The sequence below is a fragment of the Ischnura elegans genome, chromosome 1 (assembly GCF_921293095.1).
Source record: "Ischnura elegans chromosome 1, ioIscEleg1.1, whole genome shotgun sequence".
NCBI lineage: Eukaryota > Metazoa > Arthropoda > Insecta > Odonata > Coenagrionidae > Ischnura > Ischnura elegans.
In genome coordinates this window covers 1,620,449-1,642,020 of record NC_060246.1, presented here as the reverse complement: position 1 = coordinate 1,642,020, position 21,572 = coordinate 1,620,449, and the positions used below count along the sequence as shown (strand labels likewise).

Genomic DNA, 21,572 nt, shown 5'->3' with positions numbered 1-21,572 from the left:
TGGCACACTATCAAAATGACTTGAGCCTTGACTGCCTTTGAACGTGTTGCTCGACTGACGATTCTCGTGATTAAATGTAATACCTGAAACGCTGATTTTTCTCTCTACTTCTCTATTCTCATTTCTGGAAGAATCTTTGTCTGTGAAAAGTTTTGAACTTACCCCTTTATTTTTCAACCCACTAATATATCTACACTCTGCCCTACTCTCTACTCTAAAAAAGACCTACAGTGCTCAAATATGCTACTCGCTACACGACTAGCCGACTCGGCCGTGTAATGGACTCCCGAACGGTTCAGAGGGATCCGACACGATCGGATTGCCGGCCTAAGGTCCACGAAGGAGGCTCCGATGTCCAAAATAAGAAGCCTGCATGAAGCATTGAACGTGGGCCCTCCGCGTGGTAGCAACGGACTCTAACAACTAGTCTAAATTGGTTGCCATAAAAAATTATTTATCTCAATTACCTCCGAAAACAACACAACAAGGCCTTTACATCGGGAGCTTAAACAATCAACAACAGACGATCGCATGCACCCATGTCCTGGAAGGGGCAACCTACCAGGCGGGACTCGAACCCGCGACCTTCGGTGTGGTAGGCGAGGACTTTTCCTCGCCGCCATTGAGGCCTCCTGCCTCTCGAGCCTCCAGTCACGAGCCGCCACTGGAATCATCACTCTTTCGCTCGTTTCGATCTTTGAAATCCCATGTTCAACGCCACAGATATTGGTAGTCGGGTACTTAATATATGCAAACGTTGAGAGAGCTACTGAGCTTAGTTCTTATTGATGACATTAATTTTGCGATATTTTATTGCAACACTTTCGCCTCATATTTGCTCGCAAGTTTGCTTTCGGCCTTGAAGGATAAAGGTAGTGTCCGTACTTTGTCATTTACATTAGGATGAATAGGATAGAGTATAGTGATTAACTTTCAATAAGAGGTATGTTAAAATATAATTTAAACGAATTATTAATCGCACTTCATCTATATAACAAATCCCATTTTGACACATTGCACTCTCTTCAACATTTATTATGTCAAATACTAAAGTGCGTGTAAGCAGTTAATCACTTGAAATTCATTTTGTACTTTACATTAAAGCACCTAAATGGGGATACCAGAGGATAAGCCTTCGGTTTGTCACTTCTAATGCTAAAGACCGTACCGAAAGCCTCAGGGTGTGAAGCCACATGGCTGGAGGTAGGGTGGGGAATCCCTCAGTTCCAGGAAGGGACGCTTGAGTCAGAGGTGATATAATAACAGGAGGTTGCGGTGAAGGATAGAGGGCGGGAGCAGCGGAGATGCATTAGGAGAGGTGACGCTGATGGTCCAAAGGGGGCGTGGTGCGGTTGAGGGGATGAAGAGGGACATCGGGAAATGGGATGGCAACCACTGAGATAAATGGGAGAATGCAAATTGGTACGGATGATTTCATGGGAGATAGCCATCCAACCTAATCGCATGCGTAGAGATCTAATGGTCACTCACTAGTGGAGCTGTAACGGAACAGCAAACCACCTGCATTAATCTGCTCATATTGTTTTTGTGACTGTGAGTGTTGTTTATGACCGTGTGGTGTGCATGCGGGAATTCTACTACGTGTTTGTGATCATACCCTTCCAAACAGCTTAGAAGTAACTAGCAGAAGTAGAATATCATCTGGTAGTGTACCTTCAAATCACATTCATAGCTATCCAATAGCTACTATTTGGTTGCAGCGGCTTGGAGCTGCAATCACGCATCCAGCGGATCTACCAATCTCAGATATATTGAGTTTAAGAGATCCCGAAGGATGATACCTGTCCTAAAAATTTGCTAAATTAATACTATGGAAGAGATTTTGAGTGGGTATTAGTCCAGTGGATAAGCTGCTTGACTACTTAAAAAAGGGTGACAGGTAAATATCCTGGGCAAAGCATTAGGACGTCCCAATCCGGAGGAAAAAGTTTTCGAAGTACTAGGTGGTCCAAGAAAAGTAACTAGCATGAATATGTAATATTCGCACGCCCCTGAATGGTATAGGATGCCTGATTCTTTCACATCTCTATTGAGGAAAAGCACGGTCATAGTCCAAGCTGAGCGCAGAGTCCTCGAATTACGCGAGTCGATGTGAAATGAAATAAAAGAGGGAGTTGAGGCGAAGGCCTTTTCGTAAAGGATTTGACCGTCAAAGAATTATTCATTCATATCCTTTAAATGAAAAATATGAATTGATGATTATGACTGTTAAAATAGACCGCAATTAAAATCGAAATTCCTGTAGATCCCCAGTAAACTGTAAAAAGTTTTTTAAACTTTTAATGAAAGATAAATATATTTTGCTTCAACTGCTATAAATTCTATTATATTGTATTTAAAACTAAAAAACAAATCATGGGTGTGATTCGTAATTTGTAAAAAATTCCACTAAACTTACAACGGTAAGATCTCAAATTTTGTGTACTATTTTAAATTATTCGTCATTATAAAAGAATATCATATTTATAAATCTCCTCCAAATCAGGCAAACAATTGAATATTCTTTTAATACTCTTTTGTCCTTACAACTCCAACATAAAGCGTGTCCGTCATTCATTTTGAAACACCGTCTTCTAAATAAGTAGTCAATTCTAGCAAAATCTAGGCCGGTATCGTCAGTCGCTTCTATAGCCATCCTTCATCTTCCTCAGCTCCTGAAGGATAGATTTCAGTTCGAGAGACGTCCGAAGGTCTTCTTCAGCGCACTTTGCTGGCGAAGGACACCTCGTCAGCGTAGGTTGGTCTGGTCCAGCCTTCACAACCATTTCATCACTTTAAAGATTTTTTAAACAGGCCTTACATAAAAGATAGGTTGGTAGAAATGATTTTGTTTCTATTATTTGTGATGGCGTTAACGTTTTAATTTTGTTTACGTTACATTTTTCTGTTTATTTCTGCTTTAAATTGCAATGTTATCCGTAATCCGGTGCATCAAAAGCAATGATTGAACAGCGTATTATCATGGATATTAAAGCTGTAAGGAGATGTTCGTGTATTTCGACACATTAAAACTTTAATTAGAGGTATTCCTGAGGCATTATTCGTCGTCATACTAGACCCAATCCATGCCACGGATATCACCCAGCACGTTAAAATCATCTCTACATCGATGTAAAAAGCCTACAAATAAAGTTTTCATGCGCATCTGCACTGGATATTGATATGGAGTAACTACGTAATGCAATTGTGTGCATCAAGTATTCCTCTTAAGCTTACAAAGGGAAAGTTTAGTCACATCTAATTCACATTTCAACACAAAGGTTGATTATTTACAATAATAAGATATTACTGCGTTTGTGTGAGGAAATGTTATAACAACCGATTTCTTTAGCAGAAACTTACGTTAAAGTATTAATTTTCTGATTTTCAATCAAAATAGTGTTTTCTAGATTGAAAATCTTTCACATGTGCACGCTGCGTCGGTTTTATTATCCTTTGATTTTGATAGTTTTTATCGAACTGCTGTGGCCATTTCGGTATCAATTACCAAACCAGTTTGAAATAATTTATCAAACTGGTTTGGTAGTTGTTACTAAAGTTTTCAATGAGTCATATGACGGCCAAAAAGTTTGATAAATTTCATCAGAATTCGATAGTTCTAACTAAACTTTTTTTCCGCGTACGATTACTTATCTCGGCAATACTTGAGGAATCGCCAATTCCAGTGGAATTTTATTCGGAAAGGGAATTTATGCCAAGGTACAGTTTTTCCAAGGAGACAGTGACAGATGTACTCCTACCAATGTTGACACGGGCCAACAATAACAACCTTATGCATGATGTGGAATAGTCTTTAAGTTACTTAGAAAACACGAATGTCATTACGTTATTATTTATTTCTGTTTTTGTGACACCAGATAGTGTATTATGTGAAATATCTATCTAAGTTTAGCCTGTTTCTGATTTCCAAGAATGCCAGTATGAATTTTACGATTTCGTCGTTTACAGATAGTATGCACTGAATTATCCCAGATGAAGCAATCCCCAGTGTCTGAGATAATCAAAGTAGGTGATATGTGGTCATAAATATTTCTTTTAAAACTGTGGTGCGAATAATATTGTTAATAATTCAAATCGTGCATTTTGAAGACTGCCCGCTGGTAACATTCGCTGTCCAGAGACGGCATCATTGGCATCTAAAATAACAGCTGATTGTGTACACCTGGTTGGGCGTAGATGAAAAAGGTTTTGTTTACCTTATAACATGTCACTTCGTACCTCGTACTCGACAGTTATTTACATGAAAAAAACTAAGCAGAGGTTATTTACGTACGTCACGAATCATTTTTAGTGTTATGTGATACTCCCTCTTGTGTGGTCTTCCTGAGTCTTAAAATGTTTTGCGAACCTCGTCGGAGGAAATGATAATCATAATATTTTCAAACGATTTTACGAGATTTTTAAAGTATCAGATCAGTAATATATTGCCTGGGAAAACTGATTTGAGCTAATGTAAACATGTTCACCGAGCACAGTAGGTAATGTTTTTATTTCGTGATCGTGTGTGCTGAAATTTTGTCTTGTGAAGGGATGGTATGTTCTAAAATCATTGATTAGAGTAGTAATTTGGCATTTATATGATAGAGTTTTGGTTTATTAATATATTTTAAGCGTGCATGATAAACTCTCATGATATTCTCGTTAAAATTAGTTAGCGGACGGGGTAAGCTAGTATGTTTGCGTCATCTAAAAGTGCTTAATAGTTTGATATGCTGCAGAATAATGAATTTTTATATAAACGAATATTTTTAATCCATCTCAGGTTTTATGATGTTGGTTTACATAATTGGATTCTCCTTTTCTCTTGTCTTGACCTCTTCCAATTAATGATTAAATAATTCCTGGGGTATAGGTATTTTAATGCAAAAAGTTGTTTGCCAACGTGTTGTTTTATTTTAAAACCTTCATCAGGGCTATGAATGAAAAAATGAGACGACAATAATATACAATATTGATACATACATGAAGGTTACAAAACAGTTGTTTTACAATAAAACAATAAAAATGAGAAAGGAATGCACAAGAATTTTGACATTAAAAATATATTTTTTATATGTTTTAATGTCAAAATCCTTGTGTAACCAAAATCATTGTAAATCCTTGGCGAAACTGTTGTGGTTCTTCGACAACGGACGCGGATGCAGCCCGAAAGAATGCTGAACTCAAGTAATCACCGCGGAAACCTGCGTACGAACAGCCCCTGTTTTAATTTCGTTCATGCATTCGCAAAATTTCACGCCATTTTAGAAATTAATGCAGCTTCAACCTGCGCAATTGCGTGCCCCGTGTAAAACGGCCTTAACGCAGTTGAGTTCTCTTTCCATTGGTTGGCGCTGATTATCGTCCTCCAATGACCTAATGGTTTTCAGCACTGGCTCCCAAGTGTTGATCAGCGCGTACTCAGTGTCTCTATTGGAATGCCAGTTTTCCAACCAAATTTCAATTGCCCATTTAAATATTCTATCCCAATAATGAGATGTTCGGCTGAGTATTTCCGCTTCATTAAAATAAATGACAATAAACGTGTCGCCCCTCGAAACTTAGGGGAAAATTGACACTCTCAGCCGACTTGGAACCCTAGAAAACTTAATCCTACGTATTCGCTGCTAATGCTTTCAGTCTTCTCCTGCAAACACCATACCAGGCTTCTGCTGCTGCCACATGCCTGACCAGCTCTCGTAGAGTGAGGTTGTGTTTGCCGTGCGCTCCTGAAACCGGTTCTTCACTGACCGACAGCGATCACTTTGGGCTTTCACGCCGTTACTTCCGTTTTTCTTAGTGTAGTGATTTTAGTGTGTACTTTTGCTAATCATATTTTGCGAAGTAGTAAGAGTAGTAAAAGTGTAATAGTGAAGTAGTGTTGTGAAGCCGCCTGGCCCTGTAGCTGCTGCTGTGCCTGCCACGCGACGGGGAAACGGATAAGTAGTCGCTGACCAACTTACTTGCTTTTAATTTCTCTTCTCTCTTCCTTATTTCAAGTTGCCTTAATTGTTTGTAAAGATTGCCTTGTTATAATACTATTAGGACTTATTGATGGATTTAAGGTATTAGTGTTAATTCCTAAAAGTTACTTGATCCTTCATTTGTGTGCGAGCTCTATCATTCACCCTTGTTCTTCATCATTATTACCTGTCTTAACTAACTCGTTTAGAAAACTAACTTCCTCTTACGCAATATTTGTATCATTATTATCGATTTCTGTAATTTCATAGCGTTTTTTTTAAGCCGATAAAGCCCCTAGAGTAGTATGGCTGGCCGATCTTCCGTCACCAAGATCAAGAGTAAGGCGAAAAGCGACCTTCTTGAGGCACGCGTCACGGAACTCGAGAAATTGGTGGCAGAAATACACGCCCGGGTAACGGGTTTTGTGGAAATCCCACGGTCCGGGGATCGTAGCGTCCCCTCTACGGGTCCGAGCAATTCCAAGGTGGAGTCTCGAGCAAGCTCGGGGGCGGTAGCCTGCGCGGAGACCTTGGAGAGGACGGTGCAGTCTTCGGGTCGGGGGATTACTCATAGCCTGAGGCCCGAGTGGGTGGCTGTACCCAGAGGGCGGGGGGCGGTGGCACGGCCAAGTCGGGGAGTGGGGGAAGCGAAGGCTAACCCCATCCCCGTTCACAACAGCTTCGCGGTCTTGTCTGAGGACAATTCCGGGGAGCTAATTGGCGAGGTCGTGAAGGAACCCCCAGTCGCGAGGGATGCAGCTTCGAGAGGCAGCCGGGGAGGGAGGGCGGGGATTGTTCTGTTAGGGAGTTCCAACGTCCGGCGGATTTTCCCCCAGTTGGAGAAGAGGGCAAGGAGAGACGGAGCGGACCAACGGGTCTCTTCCTGGTGTATACCAGGAGGTCTTGTATCCCACACTACGGCGGCGGTAAAAGCAGCGGTGAAGGACACGGGCTGTTCTAGACTGCGGGTGGTGGCCCATGTCGGCACTAATGATGCCTCCGAGCGCAGAGCTGATGAGATCTTAAATTCCTTCAGGGATCTAAGCTCGGAAGTGGAACGCGTTCGGAGGGGCACTGGTGTCGATATGCGACTGTCCATCTGTAGCATTGTTCCACGGACGGACTGCGGCCCTCGAGTTTGGGACAAGATTTCCTGGATCAACAAGAGGCTGTGGGAACTCTGTGTGAGCATTGGGGCAGAGTTCGTGGATCTTCGGCCGGTGATTAGATCGTGCCGGGCTCCCCTCAATTCGTCTGGGGTGCATTATTCCAAAGAGGCGTCGGAACGGGTGGCTCGTAGGATTTTTGAGCACTGTAGGTATTTTTTAGACTAGAGGGTAGGTCATCTAGCGGGGTTATCAAAGATTTAATTGAACGTAGCCTCCGAGGAAATCCGCAATGCGAAATATACAAGAAAGTAAGCTTAGAAGCGTTAACGCCGGACAATAGCGTCATAATTCCCAAAACGCGTGCTCCAGAGAAAGAAAAAATATCAAATATTATTAGTACTGCCAATAAAATTCTCCCGCTGAGTATACAAAAGCCTAGAAAAGAACCAACCGAAACTCTAACTACAAAATATGACATTAACCTTGTTGTAGTTAATTGCCGTAGTGTAAAAAACAAGCGCGCCGAAATCGAGCATATTTTTCAGGACGCAGACGTGGTCATGGGGACAGAGAGCTGGCTTACGGAAGATATAAGCGACAGCGAAGTGTTTCCTCCAGAATATAAAATTTACAGATGCGATCGACGCAATAGAACAGGTGGCGGAGTTTTTATTGCAGTTAAACCCCATTTACAAAGCGCCGCCCACGAAATAATTGACGACGAAATTGAAAGCGTATGGTGTACAATTAAACAACGAAACAAAAGGAGTATTCATGTTTGCTCTTTTTATAGACCGCCGAACTCCGAAGTCGATATTATGTACCTTCTAGAAAATCAAATATCCGCATTTACTCAAAGAGACAGTAAAGGTGTAATAGTAATCGGGGGAGATTTTAATCTTCCATCCATAAACTGGGATACTGTAAAACCGAATTCAAGGAATAAAGAAATCAGCGAGGTATTACTCAACATACTTGCAAATCACTCTCTCGCCCAAGTAGTTGACAAACCTACGAGAGGAAACAAGCTATTAGACCTTTTAGCAGTAAGCCATCCTAAGTTGATAAAACAAGTCGATATTATTGACGGCATAAGCGACCACAGAGTAATCTTTGCGACGTTAAAAGTTGATGTGGTGTCAGCCGTAAAACCAAAACGCAATATTTACCTATTCGATAAATGTAACTTCACTAAATTTGGCGAGATGCTTAATGACTCCTATAAAAAATTCGTTGTTACATCAAAGGACCAAAGCACAGATGTAATATGGACACGTTTCTTAGAAATTCTGCGCCAAGGAATCAACGAACATATTCCGCAAAAACTGAAATGTGATAATAAGGAACCTCGCTGGTACAATAACGATGTCAGAAGAGAACTTAGGAAACAGAGAAAACTATACAACTTGTACAGAAAGTCCATCACGTCTCGTAATAAATCGAAGGAACTTGAAGCTAAAGAAAGTTACGCTGCTCAACGCTCAATAACCAAGAAATCAATGCGAACTGCAATGCGAAAGTTTAAGAAAAAAGTACTTGGTGAATTACTCGAAGAAAATCCGAAATCCTTTTGGTCGTACGCGAGAGAGCCTCAGGGAAAACATTCAACCGTAGATTCGTTATTTGATAAAGATGGTAAACTTGTCACCGAAAATATTGGCAAAGCTAACACTTTAAATGCCCACTTCGAAAGTGTATACACTACTGACGATACTCAATTCAATGTAGACATCCCATATACTGAGGATTTGATGGAAGAAATATCTATAAAACGTGATGGGATAACTAAACAACTACAATCGATTAAGAATAGTAAATCTCCGGGTCCGGAGGGAATACCCGCGCGTGTCCTCAAAGAGTTAGCTCCACAAATCGCGCATTACTTAGAGATCATATTCAAGAAGTCACTCTCTGAAGGGAAGTTACCGCCCGACTGGAAAATTGCAAGCGTTACACCCATTTTCAAAAAGGGAAACAGAAATGACCCAGGCAACTACCGGCCAATTTCACTAACATCAATTATAGGCAAGATACTTGAACATATCGTTGTTAGTAATATCATGACTTTCTTGGACAGACGTAACTTCCTCCATGACTGTCAGCACGGATTCCGAAAAAATAGATCCTGCGAAACACAGCTCGCGCTCTTTCTTCACGACGTTATAAAATCTGGTGAATCGAAAAGACAAGTTGACGCACTATTTCTAGATTTTAAGAAAGCTTTCGACACTGTACCTCACAACAAACTTTTATACAAATTACAGTCATGCGGATTAAACGAAACAGTTGTAAACTGGATACGCGACTTCCTCAGAGATCGTAAACAAAGAGTAGTTCTTGACGGAATTACCTCTGATGTTGTAAAAGTTACATCAGGTGTTCCACAAGGAAGCGTAATCGGCCCCCTGTTGTTCATTATATACATTAATGATCTCTGCTCCCGCATTAGAAGTAAAATACGTTTATTTGCTGACGACGCTGTCATCTATCGCGAAATTAGTGATCACTCTGACTATGAAATTCTATCATCTGACTTAAACAACGTTCATTTGTGGAGTCAAGAGTGGGGACTCGAACTCAATCTGAGCAAATGCATGGCGGTACATTTCTTGCGGAATTCATCCAACACTAACAATGTTTATGCAGTGGATGGCATTAACATAAAGGCAACAGACGAAGTGAAGTACCTGGGAGTTACGATAACCTCGAACCTCACGTGGGGAACACATATAAAGAATATTTGCGGCATAGCCCTGAAGAAATTAGGATTCGTCAAGCGTATTGTTGGAAGATTTTCGGATGAGAAAGTAAAAGAAAGGTGCTATTTCGCTCTTGTCCGACCGCACCTTGAATATGCAGCGAGTGTATGGGATCCAGTGCAGAAAGACTTAATCCGCGAACTGAATAAGATACAAAGGAAGTCTGCGCGTTTCGTCAAAAACCGCTACGGGCGTACAGACAGTGTTACCCAGATGTTAAGCGAATTAGGCTGGGAGCCGTTGGAGACTCGGAGGCTGCGCGCTAGGCTTCGATTGCTTGAACAATTAAGAATGGATATCTTTAAGAGCGACACAGAGAACATAATCTTAGAGCCACACTATATTTCCAGGTCCGACAGAAGCGATAAATTAAGAGAGATTTTTTGCCGAACGGATAGATATGGGAATTCGTTTTTCCCCCGAACAATAAAGGAATTTAATAAACGCTTGTCCCAACCTCGTTAGAGCACTTCTTTTTTTTTTTATAGCTGTAAACGGCTGGTGTCCTAACACCCCCTGCCACACGCCTTTTAGGCGGCTTGCAGGGTATTATGTAGATGTAGATGTAGATGCCCACACGCATAAACACATCGCCACCACATGCCTCGTCTCCCTCACTCCTTCCCCAGCGCTCCTCATCAGCATTCGTCATCCTTCCTTCGCTACGAGAGTAAAGAGACGCACGTGATAAAGGGACCGATTGGGGGATAACACCCGATATTACCTCGGCTGGCGCGCAGACCTCCGGTCGGGAGAGAAACACATCCCGGAGGCGACAATGCAATGGAGATGGCCCCCTCCCTCCTTTTTATCGCCGCCTCCGAGAAAGGCCCCTTGCATGCCTCAGGGCCATCCCTTCTTCATCATCTGAAGTTTTTTTTGTGTGACACAAGTGACGTCTGTTTTCGATGAAATCCCTTTCGACGACCACAAGTGCCATGGCCACTCATCACTTTTCTTTTAATTTCCACAGATTTCGATAAATGACGATGAAATTATGAGGAAACGTTCGCGAGGAAATCTGAGTTGATCGAAATTACTTTGAAGGCATTTTTTACCGTAGGCCTACCAAGTGTTGGCTCCAGAGAGGCTCCAGGATTCGGAAAAGAAATACTAATTAACAATTTAATTAATGACAGCTATTATAGGAGACACAGTCAATAGTGGTTTATGTTTGTTGGAGTAGTACTCCAATACATTTCGTGAACCTGGCCCTATTTCGAAAAAAAATTATTTAAAATGTGAGCTGTACTTGTCATCATCCCAAATCACTCTTCTTTCAGGATCCTGATAATTCTATTCAAGTGCTTTTTTTATCCTCATTATATGCAAATAATTCGCAAAACACGCGAAATACTGCAATCTGAAATAAGTAATTCAACCTCCTGAAATTGATTTCTTGATCACGACTTTAATGTACTTTTGCTGAACTAGGTGAAGGGGGCAAATTATAAAAAATCTGGCTACGGCGTGACAAGCATTACGGCATTGTTCTCGAAAGTAATATCAGGAAGATAGAAAAGTAAATGCCTGCCTCAAATTGAAACCGAAGGACGCGATAGCTGGATACTCGACGTGGCAGAATGTGAACATTTCCAACGCCCGGGAATTCGATTAAGGGATTTGTGAAGGCGGCTTGCGAAGTTATTTTTACTTGTTATGACGCCGAGATGAGAGGAAGTCGGGTAGGGTGTTTCCTATTTTTTATTTTTTCTCGGATTTTTTATTTCTACCCCTTAACATATGCTATGGGGTGCAGAATGGATACCCTAAAAATTTCAGCCCGATTGTTTAACATTTAGAGGTCGTTCAAGGAGCATAAATGTAATAACATTCAATTTTCCCAATTTGAGAAAAAAGCATCAATTTTAGAGGTAACGTACAATTTTAGAACCCTTTTGATCTGAAAGTTGCTCAAATTTTACGTCAAATAATCAGTTTTGCAGGAATAAAATACTTTTCCGCGAGCTACAGCCGCACGCCACACCCCTAATGGTTGCTCGCTGGCCGCATTCGCTGATAAGTCCTGCGCCCCTCATTACCTTACTCCCCCCTCGCGCCTTCCCTAAATACGAGTGTCGGCGGAAAGGAGGAGGAGTTACTTAAAAACTTGCATTGTTCTACATTGTATAATTGCATAATGGAATTTATTCTAGAACCAAAACTTTGGAACTGGGTTAAGATACATTGCAATTTATGGAGGAAATCCACCAGTAAGGTTTGCATTCCCTCCCAAAATATAGGGTACTGAAATTTTATATTTCTCACGTAATGGATAATATAAAACACGTATAAAATAGGTGGAAATTATAGAATTAAAAGTCAATTAAAGTGATGCATTAGAACTAGCCTACATATTCAGTTTGTAATACATAATTTATAGTTTCAGAGAGTTGGCAATAATTTATAGTTTAACTTTCCTTTCAAAATTACATTTATTTTAACTGCATATTGAAATTTTGATCTCCTATTTGTTGATGTTTATTGATTAAGTATTGATTTATCTCTTGGTTAAATCTTTTGTTACGTTTTATTTTAGTGGATTCTTAATCAACTGGGGTTACATATTTATCAAATCGACATGCTGCAGATTAAGCTCTGACGCTAACAACATAGGTGTGCTGATTGATGACATTTTGCCTGTACAGAAAGAGTGGAACTTTGGTTTAAGGATAATTTCAGCGGTATGCACTTTATGAAACCGAAGGGAAATTAATATTTGCTTTTTTATGTAGTTTTTCATGATCCGTTAATAGATTGCACTAGTTTCTGAAATGGTTCCGTTTTTTGGATGTGAATTTGGAAAAAGGCACTCAGGGTTCCCACTCAACCGTGAAAACCTTAAACCCGTGAATAAGCCGTGAATTTCGTCTACCGTGAAAAAACCTGAAAAAGCCCTGATTTTGCTAAGAAACCTTAAAAATATCTGTCTTGGTAACAATACTACGATTGACTGATCAAATTCGATATGTTAATCATGTTTCATGGTCAGGCACGCGTATACTCTTAGTCTACGCATGTCTCTACACACGAATATTCGAAGTGTAGTCATTGGTCCGTACTATATGACGGCATATTGACCGATATTTTCCATTTTAATGGCGGAAGTTTGTTATATTGTCTAAGCGTTTCAATTTCAGTAATAGCTAGGGATGGCCTTGTATTCGAAAAAGGACGAATGAAATAATTTGCATTTCCATTGGACCCAGAATGAACCATTTACGAAAATTATCTGATTTGTAACTCGAAGTTTGGTTCCCACACAAAATTAGGGCACATGCCATATGCTTCGAAATATGATTTTGCCATATGAATTTTATTTAAGGAAATATTTCTACGGCAAGTAGGCTTTCAATTTATGACAATAGCTCTCAATAGACTGCGCTCACCATGCTTGAATTTATATATTTTGAATTTATTATGAATTAAATATTATGCATTTATGAATAATAGAGTAAAAGTGAAAATAATGTGTTTCAGCAGGTATTTATTTTGTCTTTATATATTTGAAATCAAGTGCATTATACAGTGGAGCCCCGATCTATCGTTCCGGCATTGATCATTTTCCCGCATTTATCGTTTGCAGTACCTGGTCCCAAATTAAGTTTCATAAATGCAATGTAATTTTCCCACATCCATCGTTTGACGAAAATGAGATGATGTGTTTACAACGTGTTGCTTGTGGCTTAAAACGACAGACCACCCCCAGGAGATTGAATTTCTATAGGGAGAAGCTGAGTACCGTGGGATAGTTACATTAGCCCATTTCTCAAGATCCCCTCCACTCAGAACTCGCCTCCTCCCCTCTGAAGCTTTCCTCTTCTCCGAAATAAAAAAAAACGGTCTCAGCTCGCGCGAGGATCGTATTACGAAGACCTTACTTTCGAAAAAAATATCGAGTTACACGAGAACAATAGAAACGTGTTTCGCGGTTCCCCCCTTTTCTCACCCACTGACCTTTTTCAGCCTATTTGCTTCGAAGTTCCCAGTTTCTGGAGGTCAACTGCTGCGTGAATCACCTATTAGCCCAAAAGGTGTCTAACAATGAATTTCGGAAATTGGCATTATACTTTTATTAGATTAAAATATTTGTAAAGTGCACGTAATTCAAAAAAGAATGAGACCAAACACGACGCATTTCTAACGTTATTTAAGCATTTAAAGCATGATAATAGTTGGAAAAATACAATGATGATTTCTGGCGAAACTCGATATCCTCGCAGCTGAGCTTCTCGGCAGTTAATGTGGCATTTTTCCCAAATCAAGATATCAGGTTATTATCAGTTATCAATTTACGAGTTATACTATGAGTCTCAGTTGAAAGGGTTACTTTGGATAGATATCTTCTCTAGATATTTGGTTTCTTCCTACTAACAATCCGAAATCATCTGCTCATCTGGCGCTACGCAAATTAGAAAAGAATGGGTGTCTTTATGATAAAAAATTTCATGAGGCAGTCATATTCTTTACATCAGACAGAAATCCATAATAGCAGTGTGAATGCCGAGTGGAGAGCAAACATTTTTTTAGAAGGGTGGCGTTTTCCTTCAGGATTTTGAAAGAGATATGAGTCGAATCAACAATATGACTTAAGTGTCTTGATAAAGAACTATTATTCCTGTCATTATCTAAAATATAGTTTGAAGTCTTTAAGGAATATCATAATTGCTCGCCAAAATCATGCGTTTCCTGGGACATAGGCAACCTAGCAATAAAATAAAGCATTGATCGTTCTACCGCATTCATTTTATAATCTTATCTTTATTAGGATTTTTTTTCCGTGGTGGAGTTTCAGAAAACGAGGGTAGTCTTAGAATCGTGTTCGTCTTAGATTCGCGCTAATACGGTGAATGTAATTCTGTTTCGGTTTATTATATTCTATAAAAAAATGTTATAAAATATTTTCCGTTATATAAGAAAGATTGGGTAAGGTAAATTTTGTTACTCTGCAGTAATAACAACGAGTGCAAAAAGCAATCTCTCGGCGAGGAATTAAAAAAGGACTTCCGGTGCCCGGACGGAAGAAGGTCCGAAGGGTATTCGGCGCCCGGGCAAGAGCGCGGCTGGGCTGGTCCTTTAGTCGGCCCTGAATTTTGCAAACGATAGATCACGTCATAACAGATATCACTTTTCATTGCGGCGTTAACATTCACGGCCGTTTGTCGCGTGCGTTAATTTTCTGTTGATATAGGTACGACAAGGGATTTTCTGACTGTTGGCTTATTAACGGGCCGTGAATTTTACGAAATTGAGACCGTGAAAACCTGAAAAAAGTCGTGAAAACCTGAAAAAAACGTGAAAACCTGGAAAAAACCGTGAATTTCATCATCCAGGTAGAGTGGGAACCCTGTCACACACTCACTCACAAATTGATTTAAACGCGAATATGATTGTTGCCTTCGATGCATAATTGTATTTTTGATCCTCCAACTGCACTGCGCTGGTAGTCATTTGCATAATTTAGCGATCGAAACGAAAAAATCAAAATTTGTGCTGAACATGGGTGAATTCTAGCGGAACGATCACAAGACATAACACACTTCGACTTGATTTTTCGAAAGCTTTTGATTCCTTAGACAAAGATATCCTAGCAGCAAAAATGAGAGGCATGGGTTTTTCTCCCACGGTAGTCCATTGGATAACATCATACTTAACAGGCCGGCATCAGCGAGTGATTACAAATGATTTCTGCTCAAGGTGGATCTAAACCACAAGAGGTGCGCCCCAAGGCTCTATTCTAGGACCTCTGCTATTCTCTCAGTACATTAATGATTGCCCTTCAGTGATAAATCATTCTAAATATCATCTTAATGCTGACGATCTCCAAGTGTACCAAAATTCAAATGTTAAAAGCCTGTTCAATGGAATATGTAATCTAAATAATGACCTAGAAAATATCAACAATTGGAGCAAATCCAACTTTCTAAGCATAAACCCTAGTAAGTCCCAAGCTATTATAATTGAATATCCTAAAATACTCAAGTCAATCAACAGAGATCAATTACCGCAACTACACATGTCCGATTCTCCCATAAAGTACTGCGACGAAGTTATTAATCTAGGATTCATCATTGATGAAAGTCTGTCTTGGTCATCTCATATAACTAAGATATGTAAAGCAGTGAATAAGTCATTATTTCCATTAATACGTTTCAGAAACATTATTCCTCTCTCCTTAAAGAAGCAATTAATTTCAACATTAATACTTCCCCATTTTGATTATGCCGATGTTGCCTTTCAAGACATATCTCAGGTGCTGTCGAATAAACTTCACCGCTCCTTCAACGCCTGCATTAGGTTCATATTTAATTTACAAATATCAGATCATACCACCAATCATATTAACGATCTCAAATGGTTAAAGCCTAGTTCTCAACGCCGGATGCATATCCTTTGTCTTCTCTATCAAATCTTACAGACAAATACACCAGCGTACCTCAGAGACGAATTTCAAACACTTAGTAGAATACACGACTCAAATACGAGGGGAAATGAAAAACTCGTTATACCTCACCACCGGACAAAGGCTTTCAGGGTTCAAGGCGAACCCTGCTAAGGGTACAACGCACCGGGGCCCGGAACCAAGCCAGGGGCTTATACGCCAGGAATCCCGGGGAGGGGGCTGGAGAGGAAGGAAAAAGGATAGAGACGCCGCCGCGATCGGAGCCCGCCGGCGCCTCCAGGGAAAGGAAAGGGTTGGAAGGGAGGGAAGAGGGATAAAACACTCCAGTGCTATGGAAGCAAAGGAGGCCCAATCTAACCTCACCACCGGACAGTCAGATTCAATAAATCATTCATTGTTACTGCATGCCGCGGATGGAACAATATTGACCTACCACTACGTAAATCATCATCACTCGCCTCCTTCAAAAAGGCACTACACTTCTTCGAGAACAACAGCGAGACATGTAACATCACGGGAACAGTACGAAAGATTCATCAATTATCTCATCCGGCTTCATCTAATTTTCCTTTTCATTACAGGTACTGGGTGACATTTTCCATGTAATTTATTGTATTTCTATACTCAGGTTTACATAGGCGTTCTCAGTAGGTTTTCGCAGGTTTTTCACGTCCCCCTTCTTGTGTGGGCGTTTTCCTGCAGTGGGTTTTTTCCAACAAGGACGACAGTCAATATCCTTAGGTTTTCCCACGTTCACTAACATCTTTTTACATTTGGTCAATAGTAACTTTGTTAAATTATATTGCTAATTGTTGATTGAAAATGGAACTTCCACTTATTTTTATGTGATTTCTCTGCATGTAATTTCATGAGCAACTTGACAATGTATTTAACTGCATATATTTAATGTTTGACGAGGGGTTGGATGGAAGATGGGACTTTCTAGTCCCAATCTCGCCCAATAAAGACGAATTATTATTATTATTCCATGATTCGCGCTAATACGGTGAATGTAATTCTGTTTCGGTTTATTATATTCTATAAAAAAATGTTATAAAATATTTTCCGTTATATAAGAAAGATTGGGTAAGGTAAATTTTGTTACTCTGCAGTAATAACAACGAGTGCAAAAAGCAATATTACTATTACTATTACTATTACTTATTATTATTATTATTATATATTTTTTTATGTTTTCACAGCATTTTTGCTGGTTGTAGGCGAGGTACGGGTATCACCAAGTACTCTCGTCTCTTTACTCTGTTTTGAAAAATTTTCTGACAATCCGGCAAGTATTTAAAATTGCTGCTTTTTGTATGGTAATAAACAAGTTTTTCGGCAGTCCAATAGTTTGAAGACCTTGATGGAGTGAATGAGGCACTACTCCTGTGGCGGAGATAATTATGGGTATTATGTGTACTTTATCTGATTTCCACAATCTCTTGATTTCATTTTTAAGTTCTTCATACTTTTCCATTTTGCTGGTGTAGGCTGTAGTGATATTATGCGAATTAGGTACGGTAATGTCTATCAAGTACGTTTCATTGTGAGTTTTATCTTGTACTACTAGATCAGGTCTATTGCTATGGACTGTTTTATCGGTAATAATTGAACGGTCATAATAAATCTTACAGTGGTCGTTTTCAAGGATGGTTTTAGGTGTGTACTTATAATAAGGAACTCCATTTTCTATGAGTTTATACTTCAGAGCTAATTTCTGGTGTATGATGTTGCATATTTGATTGTGACGGTGTAGGTAGTCTTTTTGAGATAAGTTAGTGCATCCACTTGTGATGTGCTGTATCGTCTCAGAGGCATTATCACATTTTCTGCATCTGTCATCCAATAAATTTATTATTATTATTATTATTATTATTATTATTATTATTATTATTACTTCTCTTCGAATCCCACGGCGGCGTGACGATATCAAATCGAGGAACTGCCTGCAAAGTGAACGGAAGGAAACCCCGATCACACCTGAGCATAACTATAGTCATAATGACGTAGACCAGAAAGGGAAAAAAATCATCAATTGATGCATCGAGGATTCTTTAGTAGGTCAATGAATGAGTAGTTGCCCACCGCACGTCTAAATTGTTTTTACAAGAGTCACCGCTGGCGTCGTAGACGACAGAGAGATCCGAATTTGATGAAGAAATAATGCAAGTAGTATTCGGGGCTGCTAGCCGGAACTAGTATTCGTGATAATGTGATCCGTCGAATTCGAAACTTTTTAAGCCAATTCCTCGCGAGGAGAATTTCAAGTATTGAGAATAATGGATCGATCAGCATTCATCGCCGCCCTGCGGACATATTTGAAAAACCGATGAAAACGCGCCCTCATCATCATCACTGGTCTACAATCCTAGGATTGGTTTGACGCAGCTCTCCACTCAATTCTCTTATCAGCTAATCTTTTCACACCTACGTATTTCTTCTCTTTCACATCTCTCTTTACTTGTTCAATATATTTTGTTCGGGGTCTTCCTTTTCCATTCTTGCCTTCCACTTGTCCTTCGACGATTGTCTTCATCAGGCCATCATGTCTCAAGATGTGGCCTATAAGGTTGTTCGTCTTCCTATTAAGGTTTTCATGAGGCTTCTCTTCTCTCCTACCATTCTTAGGACTTCCTCCTTACTAACTCGGTCGATCCATTTGATTTTCATCATTCTTCTGTAGCACCACATTTCAAAGGCCTCTATCCTTGCTTTCTCCGCTGCGGTCATTGTCCATGCCTCACTTCCGTATAGGAGCATACTCCAGATGTAGGTTCTCATAAATTGTTTATTTACTTCCATATTTAAGTTTCCCGCTGTAAGCAGGTCTCTCTTTTGGTGGAATGCTCTCTTCGCCTGGGCTATTCTGCTGATAATTTATTTCTTGCTTCTCCCGTCACTAGTTATCTTGCTTCCCAAATGACAGAATTCATCCACCTCTATCAGTTTTTGCCTCCCTATTTTAATGCTGGTCTTGACTTCTTCTCTTCTGCTGCATACTAAGATCTTGGTTTTCTTCGTGCTTATTTTCAGTTGATATCTACTCATTACCTTACCCATATTAACCAGAATATTTTTCAAATCCTTCTCTGTTTCTGCTATAACGGCTATGTCATCCGCAAAACTTAGCATGCTAATTTTTTCTTCATGGATATTCACTCCCAATTCCTTTTCTTTGATTTCATTAATGGCTTTTTCAATGTAAACGTTGAAAATTATGGGTGACAATGTACAGCCTTGTCGCACTCCTTTCCTAATTCTTGCTTCTTCACAGCTGGGCGCTGATTTTATCACGGCTACTTGGTTTTTGTATAAACTGTGGATGATTCTTCTGTCATTACAAAGAACCCCAATTTCCTTTAGGATTCCAAGCATTGTGCTCCAATCCACGTTGTCATTTGCTTTCTCTAAGTCCACAAACGCAACGAATGTTGGCTTGTTCTTTTCCATTCTCTTTTCTATGAGCAGTCTTAGGGCCAATATTGCTTCCCTTGTGCCTTTGTTTTTTCTGAATCCAAATTGGTCCTCATCCAAGTACTCTTCTGCTTTTCGTTCTATTCTTCTATAGATGATTCTTGTCAGTATCTTTGATGCATGTGTAGTAAGGCTTATGGTCCTAAAATCTTCGCACATATTCGCTCTTTTCTTCTTAGGAATAGGGATTATAATGTTCCTCTCGAAATCCTTTGGTATCTCACCTGTCGTATACATTTCACTAATGATTTTGTATAGCTGGTTCAACGTCTTCTCTCCTGAATTTTTGATTAGTTCTGCAGGAATGTCATCAATGCCAGACGCTTTATTTATCCTGAGGTCTCTTACAGCCGCATCAAATTCCGATCTTAAAATTAGGGCTCCCATGTCATCGGCATCCACTTCCCTCTCGTTTTCGACAGCATTCGTTCTGAGGCGACTTCCTTTGTACAAATCTTCCAGATATTCCTTCCATCTCTTCCCTTTTTCTTCGTTTTCAATCAATAGTTCTCCGTTTTTGTCCCTAAGGTAATCACATCTTACGCCCCTTTCCTTAAAGTGGTTCCTCACTATCCTATAAGCGGCCTCTACTTTTCCATGCTTAAGATTGTTTTGCACGTCTTCACAAATGCTTTTCATCCACGTTTCTCTAGCCTTCCGCGCTTTACGACATATTTCGTTGCTTATTCTCCTGTAATGATTCTGTCCTTCCTCTGATTTCGCAGCCTTGTATTTTCTTCTTTCTTCAATGAGATCTAATACGTCCTGCATGATCCATGGTTTTTTAGTAGCGACTCTTCTTTTACCAAGAACTTCCTCAGCAACCGCCTGCAGACCACTTCCAATGGTTTTCCAACTCTATTCCATTGGTTGGTTAAACGCGCCCTCATTGAGGACATTAATGAAAATTCTCCGTGAAGAACTGAAGCCTCCTCAATGATAATGAAGTCTTCAAGGATTTAGCACTCACGTCAGATTCCAGCAAATTTCAGGCTGTCCATTTAAAATTGCTGCATGCGGATCGAAGGAGATTTGCAAGGTAAATTTATTCTCTTTAGTGATTCGAGCCAAAAGATGGTTTCAGTGACTTAGGGTGGAGTATCAACCCAGTTTAAGCCACAGGACAGCGAATTCCACAAACTAAGGGACAAGGGGAAAGGGCAGTTTCTTTCCCAATGCCACCTCGAATTACAAAGATCTTCCAAGAAATTGTTGGTTAGTTTCCGGGTTAATACCGCGTCGAATAATTTTCGGCGAAAAAAATGAGTCGACGCGGTACTAACCCGAAAACTAATCATCAATTTAATCATTGCGGAAGCCTCCATAATAATCTTCCTAGAAACTTGAAAGCATGGATGGCAAACATGCGCAAATGACATTAGCTGAGTTTTGTTTTTTAAGTACAAGCTATCAAAGTTGGACCACTCTAATAAAGGCACTTTATTCGTTGAAATAATGAAAAATATTCACGCATTTATTCATTTCATAATAAAATTAATGAATAAAACCAGATTTCCTCATAATGGCGCCGAGAGATTCTTCACTCCCAACCCCCAATACTTTTCCTATTTTCTAGAGGTTTTTCACGACCATTTTATATTTCTGGCTAAAGTTTATTTTCCAATTTCTTCACTTCACTATAATTTTTACAGGTACACTACTGGTGAAGTCAGGTATAATCATTTTGCGAATGAACCAAGCATGTCATTCCCACCCTCCCATTCAATTGGCAATAAGGCCTAGTTCCCCTTTCATTCTGATAAATGCGCGAATTCCGAGCAATAAATATGACGGCCATGAAGTGGTGTGACTTTTCTCTCTTCCAATGCGGTGATGGAGAGGACAGGGCCAAAATGGAGGGCGC

The 21,572-nt window shown here is 39.9% G+C and overlaps 1 protein-coding gene across 4 annotated transcripts in view; it reads right to left on the bottom strand.

The window, feature by feature from the left end:
• The window catches only part of LOC124154514, a 270,506-nt gene that overhangs the window by 103,413 nt on the left and 145,521 nt on the right, over positions 1–21,572 (bottom strand). The gene's annotated exons all lie outside the window — the stretch shown is intronic.